The following is a 9,947-nucleotide window of genomic DNA, read 5'->3' on the forward strand; positions in this document are numbered from 1 at the left end:
GTTCATGTGTATGTGTGTGTGTGTGTGTGTGTGTGTGTGTGTGTGTATGTGTGTATGATTTTCTGTATTCTTATTTTATGGAAAATAAAATTTAAAAATAAAAGATCATGCCAAACATTAGTTTTAAACCCACACAGTATTTTTATTTTAATTTTTTAAAATTTATTGAGACTTGTTTGTGGCCTATCATGAGATCATCCTGGAAAATGTTCCTCACACTATTGAGACAAATGTGTATCTGGCAGTTGTTGGATGGAACTTTCTATAGATGTCTGTTACGTCCATTTGGTCTAGGGGGCTGGACTTCAGGCCAATAACAGCTGGGGACTTCAACACCCCGCTTTTGTTCATGTACAGATCATTCACATAGAAAATCAATAGATACAGAAGAGTTAACCTGCACCCACACAGTATTTTTAAGGAAAAAATCCAAAGAAACTTTTCAAAGATATATGCATCTTGGTCTTTAAAATCTGTAACTGAGCCGGGCATAGTGATGCACACCTGTAACCCTAGCAATATGGGAGGATGAGGCAGGAGAATCCCTAGTTCAAAGCCAGACTCAGAAGATTAGCAAGGCACTTAGAAACTGAGTGAGACCTTGTCCCTAAATGAAATATAAAATTAGGCTGGGGATGTGGCTCAGTGATTAAGTGCCCTGGATTCAATCCCTGGTACCAAAAAAGGTGTAACTGAGCCAAGAGTGGTGACACATACCTATAATCCCAGCACTTAGCATGCTGAGGGAAGATCACAAGTTTAAGGTCAATTTTAGCTACTCACCAAGACCTCTCAAAATGAAAAAATAAAAAGGTCTGGGGGAATATCTCAGGGTAGAGCATCCCTGGGTTCAATCCCAAGTGCCCACCACACATATACATGCACAAAATTGTAATTGTGGAGCATGTGTGAGGTACTGGGTTCTATCCCCAGCCCTGCACACACACACACACACACACACACACACACACACACACACACACACACATTTGAAAGAGTTGAGGCCATTCTTCCATAGCCACGGTCTCCTGTGTACACAGCATCAGGCACCTGAAGTTCTTCCTGTGAGCCACATGCACAGAGTGACTACAAGGGCAGGTGACTCCACCTTGAAAATCAGAAGGTCAACGAACTATTCCACAATTCTTTTTGAGTTCCTGTCTGTATCTTTTAACCAGTGTTTCATTGATTTCTTATAAAAACAACACCCAAGCACTTTGGGCCAAACTGCAATAAAACACATGAAAATATACTAAGCCCAGTAAGCAGTGGATCTCAGAATTACCAGAAATCAAAGATATCCACTTCCTGACACTTCCTGGAGTGCTTTTTACCAAGACGTCATAGGACACAGTGACTCCTGGCTCAGCTCTGTCTCCTGCAGCCACTCCTGCTGCAAGGTCTTGATGCATATCCAGGAAATGACAGCAACAAAAGCCATTGCTAGTCTTCTCCAGAGCACCCAAGTGACTCCACTCAGTCTTGAGACTACTGAGCCCCTTCTCTGGCCAACCTATCGACCTCTTCATTGCCCACAAATCCAGAATGAACAGGAACATGCATCTACTGAATATCCCTGCCGTGGGTGAGCTCCTCCAGCTGCACAAATTCCTCTTTGTTGATCACCTTCTTCCTTGTACTCCTCTTCCACCTGTTCTTCTTCCAGCCTTGGACCCAGTTAGTAATCCTATTTATAGTGAACATACTGTCCATATATAGAACCAATTTACTGATGTTCTGAGCCTTGCTTGTTCCATGGCTTTGTAGGCTGCATGGATTTCTGCTCTTAGTTTTTCTGTCATCCAGGGAGTCTAATGCCTATGTTTAAAGGATGGCCTGGACCCCAGTAGATGCCAATTGCTGCTCATGCTCTCCTCTGTCCATTACTGGAGCAGCATCCATCGGTGTAGCCAACTACAGAGTCTCCCATATAAGAAAATGTATCCTTGCCAAGGGCAGGGCCTAGCTCTAGGTTTGTTCACACATACATCATACTCAGCTCTGAGACTTCTTCTTCGTAGTCATCTAAGGGCTCTCTGAGATGCTTGGTGACTTTCACCTGTGACTCCTGGACGTCTGTATTTTTTTGCTCAGGTGAGGATGACACCAGTCCTGTGGCCACTGTGCATGGTGTAGAAAATTCCTAGCCCACAGCAGCCCAGCTGTGCAGTGTGACTAGAGCTACTAGGCCTGCCAGAGGCAGCAGGCCTTGCATTGCTCAGGTTCATGCCCACAAACACATCACTTTCCAGGTTCTACCACACCCCATGAGCTCAGGAAGGGTTCATATTAATGATTATGTGAAAGCAGAAATTAAAAGCTCAGAAGTACGTCTGCACAAAAATGATTAATATTTTGTGTCTTAAGTTTATGATTTTGAAATAAAAACAATATTTAATATTGTATATTTATGTTGAATATATTCTGGATTCCAATTTGGAATTCTTCACTTACTAGCTGTGTTTTTTCTATGAAATCATTTAATTTTTTTCAGTGTTAAAGTAATAACAATTTCTACTTACTTCACAGGGGTATTTTGTGAAAATTAAACAGAAAGAAATCTGAGAAAGCTTAGAATGCTACCAGTCCCAATGCACATGTCAGGTACAGCCAATATTTACATTTCACATATAGAAAAGCAATCCCTCTCTGGTTTATAGAAGACCATTTGCTTTTTGCTTGAGCTATTTCCAGATTTTCTCCTATTTCTTACTAAGTATGAGAGAAATAAACAAGAGTACAAGTTAACGGTTTTTTGTAGAAAACATCTTTCTGATGTTTGCCCAGATAATGAAACTACCAGTTGTTTCTGAGAATTTGCAGGACAGCAGAAGTGCAGCGGGCAAGAACTGTAGTGGAATTGGCTGAGGTGGGGGGTCCAGAATGAGCTACTGTGTACTTATAAGAAACAAAAATTGCAGTTAATGTTATCACTAGACTATACTTCTGTTTTTTGAGCACCAACCTTTTGCTAGGCCCTGAGGAACACTTTCCATGGGGGGAACTGAAGCACAGGGAGTATGTCCAGAGGATACAGACTTCAGCTGGAGCCAGAAACTGACTCCGGGGTTCTTGTTCCCAGGTCCCTCTTAACTCCCTTGGGTAGAGTTGATGGTAAACTCTCCTCACTCTTGAGTATAAAAGCTTTGCTAGTAAGGGCCCCTGAAAAGAAGTTATCTGAAGGATTGTGAGAAATTGTTTGTATGAAAACCTAGAGGCAAGAAAATGAGACAAAAATGAGTTGTAGGAGCTGGGGCTGTAGCTCAGTGTTGGGGCGCTTGCCTAGCCTGTGTGAGGCACTAGGTTCAATCCTTAGCACTGCATAAAAATAAATAAAATAAAGGCATTCTGTCCATCAACAAGTATAACATTTTTTTTTTTTAAAAAAAGGAGTTTTAGATAGCAGCAAGAAGGATTTGGGATAGCATTAGGAAGAACTTCCTCAGAATAAGGCTTTTTAGGTACAATGGGTAACCAAGGGAGGTCCGAGTGAGTGCCTCTCTCTGATATTCTCAACACTTGCCCTTTTCCTCTTTCAATACCCTATCACCCCTAAGGCATTCCTTCCTACCACTAGCAGTATCTGAAACATAAAGTCACCTGTGACCAACAGAATATTTGGGATCCAGCTTGAGCCAGGGATGGCCAGAACTTTTTTCACCTACCCCTCTCTTTTGGTAAGGGTGGTACTGGGGATTGAACCTAGGCACACTTAAACACTGAGCTACATCCCCAGCCCCATTTTTTATATCTTATTTAGAGACAGGGTCTCATTGAGTTGCTTAGGGCCTTGCTAATTTGCCGAGGCTGGTTTTGAACTCATGATCCTCCTCCTGATCTGCTAGGATTATAGGTGCGTACCACCACACCTGGCTTCAACCTGCTTTCTGAGTTCTCTGTTTGACCCAATGTCCTTCCCACCAAGCCAGAGAGTGGGTCACGAAGGCATCACAGAGAGTTATACAGAAGTGAGAAAAGCAGATGTGTGTCTTGAAGCAAGAATGGATTTGTGTCACAGACCAAAAAAAAAAAAAGATCCTAATTCTGACTGTCCCATTTTGTGCTGTGTGGATTCAGATGAGATTGTATATTTGGCGAATGACTGTAGCTAGACTACGTCTGCACGGCCAAGCCCAGTGCAGGGCAACTGAAGGGCACACAGAGAAGTAGGAGATCCACTCCCTGATGCCAAAGCATTCCCAGTGCAGCAGTCCAGGGGGAGCTCTTGTGTGGAACTGCACTCCCAGCACAAGAGGTGGCCCAGAGCAGAGGCCCAGGCATCCTGGGCGCCTAGCTCTGTCTCCGCATGTGCAGTGTTTATGGTCCATGGAACACTTTCCATGCATCATGTCATGTCATATTCACAATAGCCCCAGACGGTCTGACACAGTAGTCCAGACCCTTCATGTTGCAGGTGGGGAAATGGAGGCCCCCAAATATTCTATACCTTGCCCAAAGTTGTACAGATGGTGAGTGGCAGGCTGCAGGCCCCTTGGTGCTCATGGGAGCTCTTTCCACTGAGGCCCTCCAATTCTCCCTACCCTCCATCAGTCTACTACACTCTCTGTAGGTACAGTCCTGGACCCTTCAGCCTTATCTATGTCAACAGTCCCCCAAGACTCCCAGCCAGCCACCTGACCCCTCCCAGGTCCTATTTGTTTCTATACTGGGAACAGAACCCAGGGACTTTAGCACTGAGCTGCATTCCCAGCCCTTTTTATATTTTACTTTGTGACTGAGTCTTGCTTATTGCCTAGGCTGGCATCAAACTTGTGATCCTCCTGCCTCAGCTCCCCAAATTGCTGAGATTACATGTGTGTGCCACTGTGCTAGACCTAGCTTCATTTTTATAAATTCATCAAATTTCACATGAGCTATAGGACAAAATGTCCCTCATGTCAGCAAGCTTAAAGGAAGAACCAATTCACAATAGACAAATACCCTGTTTTTTTTTTTTGTTTGTTTCATTTTTTGGTGGGGGGAGGCTGTACTGGGGATTGAACCCAGGGTGTTTAACCACTGAGCTATATCCCCAGCCCTCTTTCAATTTTTATTTTGAGACAGGGCCTCCTTAAGTTTCTTAGGGCCTCACTAAATTGCTGAAGATGCCTTCAAGCTTGTGATCCTCTTGCTTCACCCTCCTGAGTCAATGGAATTACAAGTGCACACCACCATGCCCAGCTAAAGCACCCTTTCTTGGGACTCCTACTTGATTACATCTAGCATCTACACATATATGATGAAATGTCTTAAGCTTTCTTTGTGGGATATACAGATTGTATCTTTAAAAATCCCTGTATTGCAAAAATGTCGGAAGAGGGGATTACCTGAGTCCCTAGAGATCTTTCCAGGCCTGTGGACAAGAAACTGCTGAGTTCATCTGAGCTGTATGGTATGAATAAGGAGGGCTGGATTTCAGACATTGGGTTTGGGGCCTGTGAACTATCTGCTGATACGTAAAGGAAGGAGAGACCAACAAAGACTCAAGTCTGAATAGAGGGCTCCTCCCCATCCTCCTTGCTTAGGGAGAGGAAGAACAGCTGGACCTCTGGATTTTTGCCTTGGAGAAGGTTGCTTTTAGTGTCTGACTATACAGAGGGGAAATTAGGGGAACAATTAAGGACTGAGCAGGATGTTTGCATATCCTTTAGTTCTGTAGGGTGGAAATCATTTCCATTTTTATAGATGAGGAAACCAAAGCTTAGTAGTATGTGGGAGTTCATCTGAAGTACTAGAGTAGGTACTCAATGGAGCAAGGATGGATGCAGCTTCATCAATGTTTATAGCAGCTCACTTCACAACAGCCAAGCTATGAAACCAACCTAGGTGCCCTTCAACAGACAAATGGATAAAGAAAATGTGGTGAATATACACAATGGAATATTACTCAGCCACGAACAACAATGATTTTATGACAATGAAATAGAAATAATGCTCCAGGGTGTGTGGAGGGGATGATCTCCATAAGAGGAAAGGACCTGGGGTCCCCATGGGGAGAGTTTTGGTATTTGGAGTGGGAACCTCCCTTTTCATGTATTATGTATTTGGGGTGGTTCCTGAGTTTCCCATGATGGCTTAATGTACGTGTGCAGATTTCGCCATCTTGGAAATTGTTCAGCATATACCATATCCATTTTCTCCAGACTGTCATGGACATGTCTGACTGCATGAAGGTGGTCCCCAGGTGGTGCATTGGTCCATTGTGTGTGGCCCTGGGACAAAGCCTGAATTTCCTCTACCTAATCCTCATTGCTTATGCCTACTTAAGCTACCTACTCCAACATTAAGCCATGCTCCTCCCTCTATACTGTGCTTCTGTGACAAAGCTGAGACACTGGGATTGATCATGTTGTCACAGGCAACCACAGGGACAACCAAGGGCAGGCCGAGACAGGTGCCCACCCCTGGTGCTTCCTTACAAGCTTTTCCTCATTTGTATGTCTCTTCCTTTTGTGGAGAAAAATTCAGAGGAAATGCCTCCCCTCTCTCCAGGCATTTGCTGGAGACTGATGACTTATGTCTAGTAGGGGACACAAGAGGGCCAGTGACCTTGGGTCACAAGAAAGCCCCTCCTGGAGCCAGCATGCCCCCCAAGGAACCCTCTCAGGGCTTCCCTGGAGACCTTGCCAAGCCTCCTCTGCTGGGGGTTTTCCAGAAGGTCAGGTAAATTCCAGGAGTCCAGGATGTCCATGTTTCTTACTCACTCACACAATCATAGCATCTCCCCCATGAACCAATCACCACACTCAGATACAGTTTCTCATTTGAGTCCGGGTATGGAAGCATGTCTGTGCACACGCACACATGAACACATGTTGTAGGTGATGAGCTTTTCCAGCAGCGACTCCCAGGAGCTCAGAGTCTCTTATCCTGTTGACACTTCAGCAGGTCACAGCTCACTCTGCTCTGATTGTGTGCAGGGGTCACAGCAATGCTAATAGCAGCAGAGGACAATTGTGGGACTTGAGCTGTCACCCTCCTCCTTTTCTTCCCCCTTCTAGAAAGTTCTTCCCTCTTCCTAAAGACCACCCAGGCTTAGCTACCCCTAACCTCAAAACACAGATATCATCATCCCAGATCTCACAGTCACAAAATAAAATAAAGATTAGAACTGAGTTTTCTGGGGGTGTGGGTGGCTACAGATTTCAAGAGGCCAGGAATAGCCCCTGGGAGGTGGGTTCTAGAAAAAGAATTGGAAGAAGTATTTAGCAGCAGCAGGCAAGGCCATAATGCTCAGTTGGGTACTCTGGGCCAAAGCAAGTGATCTATTTCAAGAAGATTACATCGGAGAATCATGGCTAGAGGTGTAGAGTATGGAGGTTGAGAACAGAATGGAGTCAGCGACATGAGACAGTTATTTAATCCATCTGGGTCTCATTATCTTCATATTTTTTTAAATTTTTTTCAATATTCATTTTTTTTTTCAGTTTTCGGCAGGGAGAACATGTTTGCCTGCATGTGGTGCTAAGGATCGAACCCGGGCCGGACGCATGCCAGGCGAGCGTGCTACCGCTTGAGCCACATCCCCAGCCCTCATTATCTTCATCTTAAAATTGTGATAATAAGAATTGCCTATGTTATGTTATAGGGTATATTTGAGGTCAAAAGAATGAATACATGAAAATTTCATACAGCTACATGAGGAAGCACCATATCATGGCATGCTTTAATTTTCAGGATCAGACATCAGCAACTATCCTTGATCCCTAGGACCCAACCACTGCATTGATGTCCTACTGCCTCTATAAATGCTAAATCAGCCAATAGATCAAGCCAGTGCTGGCACAGACTCTATGACATTAATGACCTCAGTCAAACACTCATCCCCATCCTAGTGTAAGTCCCTCCCTAAGAATGGTATTCCTGATCCCAATCCCCAGCCCAGGGCAAGGCCTTTGTGCATAGATCTTCCCAAATTGGCATTTAGTGATGTCATGTTCAGAAGTTGAAGTCAGATATCTTGGGAGTATTTATATTATAGTAATTGGCAAACACTGCAAATTAGGGCTTTTTATTCTCTCAGTGAGCAATTTACTAAACATTTCCCAGCACACCATTGCTTACACCAACGGATTCATACCTCCATGTGACACTCTAGGGCTCTTCCTTAGATAACCATTGCTTCTTCAAGACACAAAATCCACCTGTAGCTGCCTTCCTGCCACAGGATTGTCCTGTCTCATTTATATCTCTTTGTAAGCTCAGGGCCCACTGTTGATCAGGTCCCTGCCCTTTGACACTGAACTTTGCCCATTAGGAAATGATCCTTCACTGCTTGCCAGGCCTATTTCCTAGCTGCAATCCTAAATGAGTATGGAGTCTTATGTCAGAACCCTGTCCTTTCTTCATCTCTGCCTGTACAGTGTTGCCCCAAGAAGACATCAGCCTCCTATGCAAGCCTAAGCAAGCCACAATGAGGCAGACACAGTAGTTCTGTGGAGCAGAGTCTAATATTTAGCAAGTTCTGTCATTTGCTTTTCTAGGGAGTAGGAGGTTTTGAGGGGAAACCCAATCTAGGGCAACAATTACTCCCTCTCACCAGCTGAGTGGGCCCATTTATTTATTCATTACAATAACAGCTATAGGAGGGCAGAATTCAACATCTATTTTGGTTTGGGTTGGGTTCCCAGCACTTGGAACATACTAAGTGTTCATTAATTCCCCTTGAATAAATTAGTGAACAAAATTGCTCATTCCACCCATGTTCGCCCAAGCCTCTGTTCTGTACCAGGCCATTTTGAATCCTGGTGACAGAAAGAACAAGATACGGCCCCTGCCCTCAAGAAGCTTGTAGTCCCACAGGCCAAGAAATTGGATGTTTGAAAGCATGAGAGCTACCACAGTATGGCTTATGAACCCTGGTGCTGATGGGAATGGGAAACAAAGGTTCACCGTTTCCAGGCTAAGATGAGGTGCTATGTGGACCAGAGAAGCCCTGATATTTGTCTACACATGCTCAGTGGACTGTGCAGGCTGCAGACTGAGGTGACTGCCCAAGGTCCCTTGGCTAGAACACAGCCTCACTGCCTCCCTGGGACCCCACCACCCAAGGAAGCTGATCCCTTGACCAACAGAGAGGATTCAGGCAGGGAATATCCGCCCCTCCCTGCCCCAGACTGGGCCCAGAAAGGCCTGGCATGCTTCTAATATCAAGCAGCAAATTCAATCAGGAAGATGAAAATTCCTATTATTTTAATATATTTAGAAGAGAGTTTAAGGTTGATTTTGTTACACGCTGTATATTTTTACAACATGAGGTCAGGCCACTTTGATAAATGCTGTAATGAAAGACAGAGGGGGCCTTGGGAAAGGGGGAGGGAGAGAAAGAGGAGAAACAGAGGGTGGGGGAGAGACAAAGACAGATGGAGAGAGGCAGTGACAGTTGGAGGAAAGGAGGGAGAGACAGGGAGAGAGAGATGAGAGAGAGAGAGAGAGAGAGAGAGAGAGAGAGAGAGAGAGAGAGAGAGAGAGAGAGGCTGTGCATCTATGGAACTGTCTTACACATATGTCTACAACTCCTTGTGTGTCTCTGTGTCTGTCTGTTGTTGGAGTAGATGAATCCATTTGGGGATAAATAGGATGGTTTTTCCACCTGCAGGAAGCAAGGCAGCCAAAGGCTGATTGGAGCTATTTGACTCTGCTGCTCTCAGAAGGCCTGGGGCTGGGACTCAGGTTGCTCCTGAGGCCAGACCCTGGGCTCAGCTTAGAAATTGAGATGCAGGCAGGCAGCCAGGAAGGCAGGGAAAGTCCAAGGAGACTTAAAGGCTCTCCTATAAAGTGATCCTCAACAGGAGAGGGGACTTGCTCCCCAAAGGCCCTGCTGCCCAGCTGACTCTACCAGGCAGCTCCTTGTTCCCCTTCTCTGGAACACCCCAACCCTGCACTCAGAAGCAGGCACACATGGCTTCCAGGGCCCAAGGCCAATGCCATGGTCACCCACTAAAATT

At 45.0% G+C, this 9,947-nt stretch overlaps 1 pseudogene; it reads right to left on the reverse strand.

The window, feature by feature from the left end:
- Window positions 1–1,488: 1,488 nt before the first annotated feature.
- LOC144251585 (ribonuclease H1 pseudogene) lies at window positions 1,489–6,102 on the reverse strand (annotated as a pseudogene).
- Window positions 6,103–9,947: the final 3,845 nt, after the last annotated feature.

The sequence above is a fragment of the Urocitellus parryii genome, unplaced genomic scaffold (genome assembly GCF_045843805.1).
Source record: "Urocitellus parryii isolate mUroPar1 unplaced genomic scaffold, mUroPar1.hap1 Scaffold_114, whole genome shotgun sequence".
NCBI classification, from domain to species: Eukaryota; Metazoa; Chordata; class Mammalia; order Rodentia; family Sciuridae; genus Urocitellus; species Urocitellus parryii.